The sequence below is a fragment of the Salmo salar genome, chromosome ssa07, assembly GCF_905237065.1.
Source record: "Salmo salar chromosome ssa07, Ssal_v3.1, whole genome shotgun sequence".
NCBI lineage: Eukaryota > Metazoa > Chordata > Actinopteri > Salmoniformes > Salmonidae > Salmo > Salmo salar.
The window spans coordinates 16,069,723-16,086,868 of NC_059448.1; the positions used below are offsets into that span (position 1 = coordinate 16,069,723).

The 17,146-nt window shown below is 40.6% G+C and overlaps 1 protein-coding gene across 2 annotated transcripts in view; it reads left to right on the forward strand.

Annotated features, from left to right (window-relative positions):
* Nucleotides 1-813: 813 nt before the first annotated feature.
* Nucleotides 814-17,146, forward strand: part of LOC106608644 (DENN domain-containing protein 4C) — a 61,804-nt gene continuing 45,471 nt past the window's right edge. For both annotated transcript variants that reach the window (XM_045721593.1, XM_045721594.1), the window contains exon 1: nt 814-1,256. The gene's annotated coding sequence lies outside the window, so the exon portion shown is untranslated. The remainder of the gene's footprint in view (nt 1,257-17,146) is intronic.

Below are 17,146 nucleotides of genomic sequence, written 5' to 3' on the forward strand. Positions count from 1 at the left end.
AAGGAGAAATGCTCACTAACAGGGATATAAACAAATTTGTGTCCAAAATTTGAGAGAAATTTGTTTTTTGTGCGTATGGAACATTTCTGGATCTCTTATTTCAGCTCATGAAACATGGGACCAACACTTTACGTGTTCTGTTTATATGTCTGTTCAGTATAATTCGGTCCCATTTTTCTAGCGATTGGGGAATGTATAAAAGTGAAATATTTCAGCTTCTTAAAGGTTTAAGGGTCTCATCAGTAAGAACATTTAGCCATAGGAAACTATACGTTATCCAGAATGGTCATTGGATTATTTTTGGATTCATTCTCATTGGACTTTTCAATACATGAAATATGGGCCTACTTGATTTAAAAAAAAATATATATATATTTATGCAGTAGACCTAGTATTGGCTATATAACACCCAAACTGACTAATGGAGCTTGTAGATAAAATATATTGTCACTAAATGAAAAAAAAGTCAAATACTATAGCACTCTATAACACCTGTTGAATTTGCAGCCTACAATATTCTGGTGTCAAGACATCATGCATTACATTTCACATGGGGGTAGGGGCATAGGCTTTACATGGTCAAGCCGACATCTGCAGTGACCATACAGTAAATGCGCCTCCGCAGAAATCAAAGCAAACATACTTTTTGCGCGTCGTGGAGCAGAGAATAGCTGTTGTGAAGGAAGTTGTCAAGGAAGTTAGTGAGTTTGTGTTTGTACAGGACCTCCCGCCCCCACCTAGCGTCAACCAATCATGTCAATGCAGCTGTACGGAACCCTCCGCATTGTTACACAATTTCATAGGCGCATGGCGTTGCGGTACACAGCTTGATTTGGCCGCTGGTGGCTCCGCAATTGCGTCACACCCGCCATACGAAGCCTCCGACCACATTTTCAGATAAAGCATAAACTGGCTTTAAGAGGCGGTTTAAGAAAGGCGGAGAGGGTTTGTCATCTGAGTGCCAGTCACTATCCTCTGGGCGGTTTCATTCTGTCTCATGCAGCCGTGTAAAAAGTGTCTGACCAAACGCAAACATGGCGACTGCTTGCACCGATAGCTACCGATAAGAGTGTCGTGAACACGCTATACCTCAGCGAACAAGTGTGACAAAGTGTCGAAGGATTATCGAAGTGCGCTCACTTTGTGCCTTCAGTGGTGGTTTTGTAATCTAAAACTGGATCGGAATAACTCGAGCGGGTGAAAGCTGCAAGTTGTCTACATGTCAAAATTGTATCTTGTAGTGTTGTAAACAGCTGGTAAGTATTACAGCACTGCCTGCCTCTATTCTGGTTAGGGAGCTAAGCAAGTTTGTATTATTATTAATAATTATTAATAAAGTGTGACTTTATGATGCAGTTTAACGATATGCAATGTTTCAAACATTTAAATTGCAATCTTTGCGTGAATGTATTGCTAGAGCCCGGTGTCTGCGTGATTTAAAAACTTTTTTTTACTGCGTAACATAGACATCTCTTATTGAGAATGAAATTCTTTGTTTTCAGTGATCAAATGTTGACCTACTTGTATAATAAAGCCATAGGCTACGATGCAACAGTTGGAACGTAATACTTCCCCCGCCCCCTCTAGGCCCCCTTATACTGTTGAGAGATGGGTTCTCCTCTAGGCCCTGGGTGTGTCAACACTCAGGTAGTCTATTGTCAGGCTAAACCATTGTCTCACTTTCCCAGCTAAAAGTCTTAAGATCAAGTCCAATAGTGTACTATCAAATGAAACAACCACCACTCATACTATAACTGCTTTTTTTTCTCTTTTTTTTTTAAACTAGAAAATGTACTTGTTGTTTCTCACAAATGCCATTCTCCACTGGAAAATATACTTTTCATGTGGTAATGGACCTAAAAAAAGAAACATGCAGAGAGAGCACTTGTGGTAGCCTAGTAATTCCATAACAGTTCTCTACTACATGTCATTCAAAGCGTGGACCTCAGTTTAGGCTAAGCCTGAGTGGACTTTTGATACTGAATTTGCAATGTCCGTCTGCATTCGTGTGACCCTGACTAAGTTGAGTAAGAATTAAGTGTCTATGACGCTCTGTAGCCTACAGGTTCCTGTAAGCCAAGGTGCTCACATACAGTATCTGTTGCTCAGAACTTGACTGATTGCCATCAAGCAACTGAGGCGCTGCAGTGACAAACAGAATGTGTCATTCCTTCCTCCCCACCTCTATGCTGGCCTCCATGTGTGTCTGCCATGGCAACCTAAGGGCCAAAACTGTGGACATATTTAAGAGATCTTGAGACACCTTTCTAGCTTTGCTTTTCATAAGGGTGTGTTTTTAGTCTTTCTGTTTTTATTTTTTATCCTTTTGTGTTTTGTAGTACATCAGTTTTTATTTTCATAGTTTTTTTTTTAATAGTTTTTTTTTTTTGTGTGAAGAACATTGCGTTGCATTCATGTCTAAAATGTGCTCTATAAGTAAAGCTTGATTTGATGGCATCTCTGTGCCAGTCCTCTACAGCATTAGTCCCAGCAGGGAAAAGAATGGTATTTCCCCGCAGGTACTGTAGCCACATTTTGGTTTCCATTAGGGTAGCAATCCGTTTTGTGCTAAAAGAAAGTCTCACCCTCTAAATCAGGGATGGGCAACTTTGATGCAGGTGGGGGCCACAAAAGAAATCTGAACTCATTATGAGGGGCCACAGTGGCTCGCGGGTCTGCGTACCCACATCCATACCCACTCATGCAGTCAGAGCAGGCCCTAGCCTTCTGGGGCACTAAGTGTAATTTTGTTTTAGAGTTAATTTCCTGCAATTTTACACATTTTGCCATGGGTGTAGAGAAAATGTTGCAGTTTTAAAGCAAGTTTGCTACAATTTTACACTATTCCATGGGCAGAGAGATTTTGCTATTATATAAGGGGGAAAATTGATTCGGGGGTTGCAGTCCGGACCGCCAGTTGCCCATCCCTGCTCTATATGCTACCAAATTTAATGGGTTAATTGGTGCTGCATTGCTGAAATGTTGATTTTTTTTTTTTTTTTTTAATGTTAAATTATTAACACATGAAATTTCTGGGACCATATATGAAGTGACTTTACTTTTCTACAGTTTACTCTTTGTTAGTCAGCACCTCTACAAACATTTTTGGGTGTGTGTCAGCTCAGGCATTTTACTAGCAATGCAGTTTGTGGCACAGTATTCCCTAAAATAAGCCTATACTCTCATGAGGAGGAACATAATCGGACTTGTCTCTGTGCATGGGAAACAATGAATTCCAATCTATTCATATTTCTATCTTGAATATTGTTTCAGGCCAACCCGCTAGTGTTGGAATGAATGAATGCTGCTCTCTAGCAAGTGGTGCCATAGTACTTACTAGTGTGTCTGTTGTGCAGAACTTGTGACTGAGTATTGGAGTAAGTTTTGACACATTCAATGTTATGCCATGACTAACTGGGTCATGGCCTCAGTTGGGTGTGTCTTCATGCATACAGTACCAGTCAAACGTTTGGACACACCTACTCATTCAAGGGTTTTTCTTTATTTTTACTATTTTCTACATTGTAGAAATAAGTGAAGACATCAGAACTATGAAATAACACACATGGAATTATGTAGTAAGCAAAAAAGTGTTAAACTAATCAAAATATATTTTATATGTGACATTCTTCAAAGTAGCCACCCTTTGCCTTGATGACAGCTTTGCACACTCTTGGCATTCTCTCAACCAGCTTCATGATGTAGCTGTGTCCAAACTTTTGACTGATACTGTAGGTAAATTAGATATTTCAACTAGGTGCCAGGAGATCTGTGTCAGGTGCCAGGGGAAAATAAGGAAGCAGTCTGGCAAGGGAACAACAACGAACAGGGCTCAAACATAGAGATAGATAGAGGACTCTAGTGCCAAAAAGCCTGTTTTAGCATGGGCAACGCCATTGAGAACTTTTACCATTTTTCTAGTAGTCAATTGGGTGGGACTTCCGATGGATAAAGGATCACATAATTCCATCCAGGTCATCAGGAGTGTTCAGCCAATGAATTATACTCGTGAGCAAACATTCCCTAACTGCATGTGGCAGTAAATTGCCAACCGTGGCTTTGGTACCTGTTCATAAAACACACTCCAGGGGGCAGTACACCGTCTTACAGTTTGTTTACCAACTCGTAGAAGAAATGGAGCCGGCCTCAATGGCACTGCCCATCCTCTGACAAATACAATGTTGAAAAAGTAATAATTAATTTGTACAGAATGTACTTAGGTAGGCCTTTCTCCTGCGAAAAATGAATAATACCATTTATATGCTTCACTTCCGCATGCTGTTTAGGTCCATGCTGTTTAGGTCCATGCTGTTTAGGTCCATGCTGTTTAGGTGCGTCTCAGATGTGCCACAGAGGAAAGTGATATTGTGGTTCGTTCTGTGTGAAGCAGAGGAGAATCTGAATATGGCTTCAGTCTCTTAATTGAGTTACAGCAATAGTTCATATGAGGGAATTTAGTTTGGCCAAGTAGAGTTAGAATTAATTGGTATTCTAGTGCTCACAACAACGCTTTATGTTTTGCCTTTTAACTTTTTAAAATGGCCTTGTTTTCCAAATACTCTATTTTAATTTAGTCCTATTCTTAGTTTGAAGATTTTCCATCCCAATGCTTATGTTTCTATAGACATAATAGGCCTCAATTCACCTGAAGCCACAGTGCAGTATTGACACTAGCACATGCCTCCAGTTTTCTAAATAAGACGTGCACATCACACACAGTCAGGAAGTCGTTTATAAATGGAGATAGGCCTACTCGTCCAACTTTGCAAAGGATCATTGAAAGAATCCATTCTTTGGTGTCTTCTCAGGTGACCTATTCATTTCCTCTGACTCGGATGTCTCTGCAATCTTTTTGTTCTGAACTTTCAATGGATCTGGGTGCTTTATGTCTGTCAGTGTAGTTAGTTAGGGCAGTGAGTGTTTCCCCTCTCCCTCCACTTCCCTGTGGAAACAATGCTTTTTGTCTGGCCGCCCGTCACGCTTGAGGAAGGAGGCAGTGAGTCTTGACGTTTCAGCTGAGCTTTCTTTCACTCCTCAGCTTCCTGTCTGATTCTAACCCGCTGCATTTCACCTGTTAATGAGTACCCCAAGGTATTATAATGGCACCAGAGCTTTTCAATTATAAATATTGTAATTAAGCCTTTTTCAAGTATATTTTAGCCTTTTGGAAACTCGTTCTCTCTCGGTTTCTTGCTTATAGTCATCGTAAGCAGGTAGCCTAGTGGTTAGAGCATTGGGCCAGTAACTGAAAGGTTGGTGGATCGAATCGCCGAGCTGACAAGGTACAAATCTGTCGTTCTGCCCCTGAACAAGGCAGTTAACCCACTGTTCCTAGGCCGTCATTGTAAATAAGAATTTGTTCTTAACTGACTTGCCTAGTTAAAATAAAGGTTAAATAAAAATGTCACACAGATGATCAAGAGGGTTTGTTAGCCTTGTATTTATTCTGTATCTCCTACAGCCAACACTGCTCTCATGGGCAGAAGACAACGTCACGCCTCGAAGTGCAAACATTTTATCAGGCTTGTATGTAAAGCATGTCTTTTGTTGAATATGTAGGCGGTACGAATTCTTTGACATTAAGTGCATTTTAAACACCAACGCAACAGTACTATATTTCATAGTGCTCGACTTTCAGATGGTAACAAAGCCGTCTTAGAATGGAACACTGACACAGAGAACCTGCTTTTAGTTGCTGACTGAGTGAAAAGAGGGGTAAAAAGACGAGTGAACATTTTGTCTGGTTGTATTGACATCTCTCTCTTCAAGACTCTTTAGCGACAGTGTTCTACGTACATCATTGTTGTCAACCAGAGTTATTTATTTTCCAAGTTATAGTAGACTATATTTTACATACAGGAGGGTTTTAAAGGACCTAAGAGTTTGGTCTGCTTAGTTTTCATTTTTTGCCATGGAAAACAATATTGCAATACTGGTATTGTCCCGACTTTAGTAGTTACAGTGCCTTCAGAAAGTATTCATACTCCTTGACGTACTCCACATTTTGTTGTTACAGCCGGAATTCAAAATGGATAAATAAATATATATATATTCTCATCTACACACAAATACCCCATAATGACCAAGTGAAAACACATGTTTTTAGATTTTTTTTCAAATGTATTGAAAATGAAATACAGAAATATCTAATTTACACAAGTGTTCACACCACTGAGTCAGTACTTTGTATAAGCACATTTTGGCAGTGATTTACAGATGTGAGTCTTTCTGGATAAGCCTCGTAGAGCTTGCCACACCTGTATTGTGTGACATTTTCCCATTACTCTCTTCAAAATTCTAAAAGCTCTGTCATATTGGTTGTTGATAATTGGTAGACAACAATTTTTAGGTTTTGCCATAGATTTTCAAGTAGTCTTATGTCAAAACTGTAACTTGACCACTCAGGAACATTCACTGTCTTCTGTGTAACAACTCCAGTGTAGATTTGGCCTTGTTTTACGTTATTGTCCTGCTGAAAGGTAAATTAATTTCCCAGTGTCTGGTGGAAAGCTGATTTTTGAACCAGGTTTTCCTCTAGGATTATGTCTGTGCGTAGCATTCCTTTTTTATCCTGAAAAACTCCCCAGTCCTTAACAATTACAAGCATACCCATAACATGATGCAGCCACCACTATACTTGGAAATATGGACAGTGGTACTCCGTAATGTGTTGTATTGGATTTGCCCCAAACAAGTTTGTCCTGAATACAAAGTGCTAATTGCTTTGCCACACTTTTTGCAGTATTACTTTAGTGCCTTGTTGCAAACAGGATGCATGTTTTTGGAATATTGTATTTATTTTGTACAGTCTTCCTTTTCACTCTGTCAATTGGGTTAGTATTGTAGAGTAACTACAATGTTGTTGATCCATCCTCAGTTTTCTCCTATCACAGCCATTTAAACTCTGTTTTAAAGTCACCATTGGCCTCATGGTGAAATTCCTGAGCAGTTTACTTCCTCTGCGGCAACTGAGTTAGGAAGGACGCCTCCATCTTTGTAGTGACTGGGTGTATTGATACACCATCCAAAGTGTAATTAATAACGTCACCATGCTCAAAGGGATATTCAATGTCAGCTTATTTAAAAAAATTAAAAAAAATGTTTTACCCAGCTACACCAATAAGTGCCCTTCTTTGCGAGGCATTTGAAAACCTCCCAGGTCTTTGGGGTTAGATCTTTGTTTGAAATTCACTGCTGGACTGAGGGACCTTACAATTATGTGTTGGGTACAAAGAGGAGGTAGTCAATAAAACATCCTGTCCAACATGTATTGCACACAAAGGGAATCCATGCAAATTATTGTGACTTGTTAAGCAAATTTTTATTCCTGAATGTATTTAGGCTTGCCATAACAAAGGGGTAGAATACTTATTAATTCAAGACATTTCAGCTTTTAATGTTTAATTAATTAAATTCCACTTTGACATTATGGGGTATTGTGTGTAGGCCAGTGACTAAAAATCTGATTTGAATCCATGGTAAATTCAGGATGTAACACAACAAAATGGGGAAAAAGTCAAGGGGGGTGTGATCTTTCTGAAGGCACTGTAAACACACTGGTGTCATTCAAAATGACCCTCATAACCTCATACAGTCAGTGAACCAACCCCATGTCGGTGTTAGTCCTTTTGCCTCTAACTACAAACTATAATTTTGGCAAGTCGGTTAGGACATCTAGTTTGTGCATGACACAAGTAATTTTTCCAACAATTGTTTACAGACAGATTATTTGATTTATACTTCACTGTATCACAATTCCAGTGGGTCAGAAGTTTACATACACTAAATTGACTGTGCCTTTTAAACAGCTTGGAAAATTACAGAAAGGCTAATTGACATAATTTGAGTCAATTGGAGGTGTACCTGTGGATGTATTTCAAGGCCTACCTTCAAACTCAGTGCCTCTTTGCTTGACATCATGGGAAAATCAAAAGAAATCAGCCAAGACCTCAGAAAAAAACATTGTAGACCTCCACAAGTCTAGTTCATCCTTGGGCGCAATTTCCAAATGCCCGAAGGTACCACGTTCATCTGTACAAACAATAGTACGCAAGTATAAACACCATGGGACCACGCAGCCGTCATACCGCTCAGGAAGGTGACTCATTCTGTCTCCTAGAGATGAACGTACTTTGGTGCGAAAAGTGCAAATCAATCCCAGAACAACAGCAAAGGACCTTGTGAAGATGCTGGAGGAAACGGGTACAAAAGTATCTATATCCACTGTAAAACAAGTCTTATATCGACATAAACTGAAAGGCCGCTCAGCAAGGAAGAAGCCACTTCTCCAAAACCGCCATAAAAAATTCCAGACTACAGTTTACAACTTCACATGGGGACAATGATCGTACTTTTAGAAGAAATGTCCTCTGGTCTGATGAAACAAAAATAGAACTGTTTGGCCATAATGACCATTGTTATGTTTAGAGGAAAAAGGGGGGTGCTTGCAAGCTGAAGAACACCATCCCAACCGTGAAGCACGGGGGTGGCAGCATCATGTTGTGGGGGTGCTTTGCTGCAGGTGGGACTGGTGTACTTCACAAAATAGATGGCATCATGAGGAAGGGAAATTATGTGGATATATTGAAGCAACATCTCAAGACATCCGTCAGGAAGTTAAAGCTTGGTTGCAAATGGGTCTTCCAAATGGATGTTGACCCCAAGCATACTTCCAAAGTTGTGGCAAAATGGCTTAAGGACAACAAAGTCAAAGTATTGGAGTGGCCATCACAAAGCCCTGACCTCAATCTTATAGAACATTTTTGGGCAGTACAGAAAAAGCTTGTGTGAGGAAGGAGGCCTACAAACTGACTCAGTTACACCAGCTCTGTCAGGAGGAATGGGCCAAAATTCACCCAACTTATTGTGGAAGGTGACCCAAAACGTTTGACCCAAGTTAAACAATTTTAAAGGTAATGCTACCAAATACTAATTGAGTGTATGTAAACTTCTGACCTACTGGGAATGTGATGAAAGAAATAAAAGCTGAAATAAATCATTCTCTCTACTATTATTCTGACATTTCACATTCTTAAAATAAAGTGGTGATCCTAACTGACCAAAGACAGGGTGTTTTTACTAGGATTAAATGTCAGGAATTGTGACACTGAGTTTAAATGTATGTAAACTTCTGACTTCAACTGTATCTATGCACTGTAATGTAGCCTATTGTATTGAAATTGTGGGTGGCGTGTATCCTAGCGGTTAGAGTGTTGGGCCAGTAACCGGAAGGTTTCTGGTTCGAATACCTGAGCCGACAAGGTGAAAAATCTGTTAACGTGCCCTTGTGCAAGGCGCTTGACCCTAATTTGCACCGGGGCGCCCTACTACTATGGCTGACTCTGTAAAGCAACACATTTCCCTGCAACTGTCTGGTATGTGACAAAACATATTTGTATTTTTTTGTGCTGATGTGTTATTGTGCTCTTATGCCTGCATGAGATGCATCATGAAATTACCTTGGAAAAACTCAGCTTTTGACACAGCTTTTCATAGAATTGGCGCAAGGGAAGTTTACAGCTTGTCGTGCATATAATTGATTGTTCTGCCACTCTATTTCTCAAATGTTGTGTATACTCTGCTTGTCTGTTGAACTCAGATGATGCTCCGACGTGAAATTGGATAATCACTAGGACCTGGAAGACTTAGGAATATGACATTATCATAGAGTACCACAGTATGAGTCATAATGCCCATAAAATCTAGCGGTCAAACAGGGAAATGGTTCCAATTGTTTTTCCACCATTCATTTTTCCCATAGGGGATTTTAGAAACACTTCAAATAAGGGCTGTGTTTTCGTGTAGGCTTACCCTGGTGTGACGTTTTGAAAACCATGTAAATCTCTCTAGGACAAGGTGACTTGTATCAATATATTTGCCTGTATTTACCCCCTCCAAAATGAAATGCTAATTAGCTGCTCAGGTGGCAATCATAAAGAACTACAAATGCCGTGATGATCTGGATGAGACTGCCGAATCGAAGCAAAGGAAAGAATCTCTGGATTAACGATCTAATGTTAGATAAATGTTGTAATGAATAAATTGGCAAAATGTCTTAAATGGACAATTCTGATCTGTCTTGTGCAAGTTTTAAACCGTCACAATACCTGTTAGCGAAGGTGTCAGCTAGAGATGACGTGCAGGCGCTTGCTGGGAATATATTGATAAGTCACCTTGTCCTAATGATTTACATGGTTATCAAATCATCACGCCAGGCTAAGCCTACACGAAACACAGCCCTTATTTTAAGTGATTCAAATCACCAACTTCTCATCAAGATTTGATTGTTTGAACCAACTTCGCAGTGCTTGGGCAAAAAACAAAACGTGCAGGACTGAGTTTTGGGAACCGTGTGTAATGTATTAGTCTTGACGTCGGACTGCACTTGGTTACCCAGAGCAGGGAAGAAACATCAGGAGTTGAATCAGAGTTGAGTCAACATGTTGCTGGCACTGAAAAACAGGTGGTGCCCATGGAGTAGGTTTTAATTACTCTTTTTCCCAGTCATGTGGGTTTTCACTCAGCTTCTTGTTTTCCCATTCTGCTGGATGGCTGCATTATTTTCTCCATCTACGTAGCCAGATTTGTTTTCCCTTTTTGCTGCAAATTGCAAATGAGGCTTATTGCCTCTGGCAAACATTTTCAATAAGCTATTCGATGTTTTCCGCTTTACCTGCGCATCGGTGGAATTTTGGGCCGATTGCTGCCTGTTATCAAAGGCCGTGTCTAGACTTGACAGTTCATGCAGCTTTAGTGTTCCAAATGTGTCATGCATCTACACCTACAGCACCAGTCAAAAGTTTGGACACACCTACTCATTCCAGGGTTTTTATTTATTTTTACTTTTTTCTACATTGTAGAATAGTATTGAAGACATCAAAACAATGAAATAACACATATGGAATCATGTAGTAACCAAAAAAGTGTTAAACAAACCAACATATATTTTAGATTCGAAGTAGCCATCCTTTGCCTTGATAACAGCTTTGCATACTCTTGGCATTCTCTCAACCAGCTTCATGAGGTAGTCACCTGTATTGCATTTCAATTAACAGGTGGGCCTTGTTAATTTGTTGACTTTCTTTCCTCCTTAATGCATTTTGAGCCAATCAGTTGTGTTGTGACAAGGTAGTGGAGGTATACAGAAGATAGCCCTGTTTGGTAAAAGACCAAGTCCATATTATGGCAAGAACAGCTCAAATAAGCAAAGAGAAAGAACAGTCCATTACTTTAAGACATGAAGGTGAGTCAATCCGGAAAATGTCAAGAACTTCAAGTGTAGTCGCAAAAACTATCAAACGCTATGATGAAACTGGCTCTCATGAGGACCCCCACAGGAAAGGAAGACCGAGTTACCTCTGCTGCAGAGAATAAGTTCATTTTAGAGTTACCTGCCTCAGAAATTGCAGCCCAAATAAATGCTTCACAGAGTTCAAGTAACAGACACATCTCAACATCAACTGTTCAGAGGAGACTGAATCAGGCCTTCGTGGTTGAAATTGCTGCAAAGAAACCACTACAAACCACTACTAAAGGACATCAATAAGAAGAGACATGCTTGGGTCAAGAAACACAAGCAATGGACATTAGACTGGTGGAAATCTGTCCTTTTTGTCTGATGATTTTTGGTTCCAGCCGCTGTGTCTTTGTGAGATGCAGAGTAGGTGAACGTACGAACGTGTCCACAGTGTGTCCGGATTCCCTTTTCCCGCGCTATATCAAATGCCAGTATGCGTCCTATTAACAGTGTAATAGGCAAAATATGGTAACACGACAATCACAACTGATGGCAGTAGCTAACTAGCCAGCTAACCTCTGTAGCTAGCTAGCAAGCAACGTTAAAGGGATTGCAAACGGGTTAGCAGAACTCTAGCCCCCCCCCCCAAAAAAATATATATCTTTCTAAATATTAGCTAGCTGGCTAGCATTTGAGGCCAGCAAACACGTTCCTCACACACTAGGAATGGATTTCCTTCAACGTTATAATGGAAAGGTGCCTCTCGGTCCCAAAAACATGTTTTCGGCAGACTTTTGGAGGAGTGCTGATGACATCGGCCACTGTATGCGCTTTCGGTAGCCTAATTGTGTCCAGACTGAGGAGAAATCCGCACACAATGAATCCCTGACCACCACCTGAAGTGGTCAGCCAGTTCTGAACACAATCAGACCACAAAGAAACTTTTGTGCACCTAGACCTGTCTTTTTCAATGTGAGCTTTGTATTCTGAGAGCAGAAGTCACATGTAAGTGTCAAGTGTAGACAAGACAGATCACTGAAGTCACTATTTGACCTCATTTTTGTGTGGGTGTGTGGGGGGGGATTCCATCCGAATCCAATCAGGCAAAGGGTTTTTCACCACTTGAATTGACCCCATTAAAAGCCTGCTTTCCTCCTCCAGACCGGAAGACCTGGTTTTAATGTTGTTCTTTCCTTTCAAATGGGAGTTTTGTTGCAACCTTGTCCCGGCTCTGTGGCGCAGACAGACACCACTCTGTGATGACAGGTGGCAGGGCCGCTGCTTTGCCACTAGCTCTAGGCAGACTATAACATGGAGTGGCACTTGAGGGAGACATGGGTCCTGCACTATGGGGGTGTTAGTCCAAGCTGTCACCAGATTGACGAAAGCAGGCTCTTACCATGTGTTTAGGGCAGGCTATATGTAATATGCTGTTGTATCTTGTATATGAAAGTAGTTTGAAGGATATTCAATCAATCTATATCCCGATGTTATGGGGATGAGACAAACACATTGTTCTTGTCTTTAAAGAATGTAGGTTTGAATTAATTGTCAGAGCAATATTTGGTGTGTGAACTGGAATGAGCCTCAAGTTTATATGAATTGAATTGCTTTGCCCTCTCTCTGGATATTAGGCCGGCGGAGATACAATCTTTGGCAAAATCATTCGCAAGGAGATTCCTGCAAAAATATTATTTGAAGATGCAGTATTTCGTCGTCCCTAAAGAAGCCATCAGTGTTCTGCCATCTACTACTAGGTTGTTGACACACTGTATTGCTCTGAGGGCGTCTATTTGACTCCCTGGAGATATTGCTGAATCCTGTTTGTGTTCGCTCAGAAGTATTGTTTGATTATAGCACTGTAAATGGGAAGGAGATGGCTTACTAAATTGTGTAGAGTTTCAACTCTAACTTAGCTGTCAGGAGGAATGGGCCAAAATTCACCCAACTTATTGTGGAAGGCTACCCAAAACGTTTGACCCAAGTTAAACCATTTAAAGGCAATGTTACCAAACACTAATTGAGTGTATGTAAACTTCTGACCCACTGGGAACGTGATGAAAGGAAAACAAAGCTGAAATAAATCTCTCTACTATTATTCTGACATTTCACATTCTTAAAATAAAGTGGTGATCCTAACTGACCGAAGACAGGGAATTTTTACTAGGATTAAATGTCAGGAATTGTGAAAAACTGAGTTTAAATGTAATTGGCTAAGGTGTATGTAAACTTCCGACTTCAACTGTATATGTGTCACTCACTGCCATTGAAATTCTCCTCAGACAAGCTGGTCCCCAGTCTCACTGAATGGAGCTGCATGACGGGGGCTCTGATCTGCTGGAATAATTGAGACAAGGCTGTCTGCTGTCCATGACGACACACAAGCCCCCATCCTTCCCCCCCACAAGATCTAGCATCCATGGTGTTTTGTGTGACAGGAATGAGATCACTAACCGTGGGTGGGGGATGGAGTTAGGGGTGTTCCACTCTACAGATCATGCTGAAGAAGGAACCACTATAACCCTATAGATAAGGCTTTTTGCCCCTACTGCTTATTCCCTTGATTTGTGTAGATCTTGCTTAGAAGTTGACAAGGTAATATCATAAACTTTATAAGAGTGCTGGGAAGGGGGATATATCGTACATACCGGTATGGATTTTAAAATACGGTTAGGGGTGTAATGATTCACCAAACCCATGGTTCGATACGTATTGCGGTTTTGGTATAGCAGGAAAATGAAATGCGAACAGTTACTGTAGTTAATTTTTGTTTATTTAATAGCCATGTTTACATATTGATTTCACACGCATATTGCACTTTATTTTAGTGTTGAGTAATTATGTGCTTCATTTATGAAAATACAAAGTGTTGGTATTCCATAAATGATCATGAGTCACATAATGCCTGATGAGAGCACCATCAGGAATAACAACCCTTTGTATTTTCTTAAATGAAAACAACAGTGAAATATGTTTGTGAAATCAATATGTAAGGCTGACATTGTATAGGTAGGTCTATGCTATAATATTTTCTTACAAAGATACAAATATGCGCACTTGTGTGACTTTCATAAAGAGGCCGTGTCTTTCACAGTCCGGGGTAATGTAATGGCATGTCACTGTGAAGTAGCTCTCCAAAGACCGTACAGTATGAAGATTAAAACTGCTTCTCCAATAGAAATCCCCGATCACACTTGTTGGCAATGTTGGCTAGCTAAACTCGTGCGGAGAAACCTCGGTTCCAACGCGCCGAACTGCACATGTGCAGAATGTCAAATCAAAAGCACTCCTTCGATATGAAGTTGTTTATGACGAACATGAAAATATTTCAGTTTGTCACTTTCACGAGGTTGGAGTAATAACATGTTCAACTACTTTAAACATGGGCTCGAATCTAGCTTGTGCCTTTTAGATTTTTATTAAGTTAACAACTAAGGAATAATTGTTCACTTCTCAAACCCCGGCCAGTTCTGTTTGGTCAGTTTTGCAAGCGTTCCCGGAAGTCTCGCAATGTTACACCTCATAGTTTAGAAACTCTGTGAGCGCTCTGTAACCCTGGAGGTCCATCAATCTGTAATTAAACGCAACACTGGGTGCATTGGCCAATACATTGACAACTTGGGCTTTAGCTTGCTTATAGAGAGCGAGAACTACCTGTTTGCTGAAACGGGTACGAGCGGGCGAAGTTCGTAACGTGGCTCGGGCACTTGCACGAGATGCTGAAACCCCCTATTCTCACCCACTGAGAATGGGCGCATTTCCACGTCTATAAATATACATATTGCTCTTGTAATTTCTTTGGTCCGTTCAGAATCAGCAGCGAAGGGCTGCTTGCATGCAAAGGGGAGACGACGACGTTGTTTTTTTGCGTTTTAGTCCTTCTCCGGTGGTGGGGATACTGGGGTGATGTCGGGGTAAATGTGTCAACATGTTTGGAGGTGTTGGCAGCTGTATATGATATTCTCGTTGAGCAGTGGTGACATACTATTTCTGTCCATTGCCGTTGTAATAAACTGGGAAACCAAAATGTTCCCAAACTGGAGATTTAAACGATGGAGAATCCTTGTGGTTTATTGACATCATACATAACTAGTTCCTGGCTGTGCCTCGCAAAAGCACAGTTTGAAATACGCCAATTAAGATTATAATTTTGATTACAACGTACACACAGGCTCTAGTTTTAATGGAATAGCCTGACATTTTTTCAGTTAAGATTTACTCTAGTCATGTAGCGCAGCGTTGCCCATAGGTCTTATGTTTTTATGTTTGTTTATTGGGGCCCTCAGCGCGGACCGAACGGTTCGGTAAGGATACGTGTATCGTTACAAAATAACATCTAACAATATTTTGATACAGTGCTAAATTAAGTGAAGTTCTGCGCATTTGACTAGTTTACTCTCCGTTTTGTTTTAATTTGGTTGAGTATAAAACCAACATTGAGAAGGAATGGCAACAAAGTCGTTAAATGGGCTAAGGTCATGCACTACTCATACAACGTAATTAGGAATTTGATTATTCAGAAACACAAAATACTGTAAAATAATGCAATTCTGTCAAAAATGAGAAAAAAACATATTTTGGCCATATCGTCAAGTAGGGAGAGATTTAGAGTGCTGTTCAAATTGGAAGTAAACTTGGTAGTTGGCACACCGTGTCCTGTTAAGGGTGCCACCCTAGTGCGTTTGTGTGGTGAGGGATCCAAGAAAAGACCTCATCTGCCAGAGGGCCGTTGGACCAGCGCTGCAGGCTTTGTCAGGTTTTCAAGTTGAGACCAGCGCCACAGCCAAAAAACATGCATAGAGGTGCCAGGCCTCCCGTTCCCTGTGAATCGAGAGACTCAATGGAGATAAAAAAAAAATATATATATATATATAATTTGGGTGTGAGGAACTGGCCAGCACGCCCCCATGGTTGACCAACGGCCAAAGACGAAGGGAATTTCTGCCATATGGCTTACAACAGGGCTGTGTTCTGAAGAGCACAATGTACGGAAATGTTTTGAAACAGAAAATGTGCGTTCTTATTGGACAAGTTCAGGTCGTGCCTCCATGTCAGGATGTTTTTTTTTCTTGGGACATATTCATTAGGGAACACCGTAGCAAAACGTTTTGCAGTCCAGGTTGGCCCTCCCTGTTTGTCTTTTTTTTACCCCTGTCCGTTGTCTAATGTTTTGGTGTCGAATGAATACGTTTGAGTAGTGTTGGCACTTGATATGGCACTCTGTTGCTCAGTCACACAGCCAGCATAGCGGAGACAGCGCTCCTATAGTAAAGGCCAAACAAATACAGTGTGACGCCCGAGTAGTTCAGCTCTGCCCCAGAGGTTACACAGGAACAGGTTTTTGTTAGGGAGGGGCCATTTTTTATGTTCACAACCCTTAGTGACTCGGGCTCAAGTTACAACATTAGGAAAGACTAGTTAGTACAATGGACATTTCACAGACCAGTTCAATTGTCCTTAATTTTTATTGTTATTATGAACCTCTGTGCTTGATAATGCTCTCATATTAATTTGTTTTATTAGCCTGAGGCCTGCAGTTGCTTTAGTAACTGTTTTGTCTCAACACATTTATTGCTGACTCATTTTATGTTGGTGTCAGATTGTAAAAACGGTTAGTTCTGGTCACTCCGTCTGATTGGCCGATGCCTCTTCCATGTTTCCCCGTAGTCTACACAGGCCGCTATCCTCACAAGACAAGATGGCCGACGAGAATGGAGTCCATGCACGCTTCTTTTTTAATTTATAATAATCCATTTAGTACTTTTTCCCAAAGCGACATGTAGTCGTGTGTATACATTTTATGTATGGGTGGCACCGGGTATTGAACTCCCAATAGAATAAAAATCACATTTTATTGGTCTCTTACACATATTTAGCAGATGTTATTGCGGTTGTAGAGAAATGCTTTAC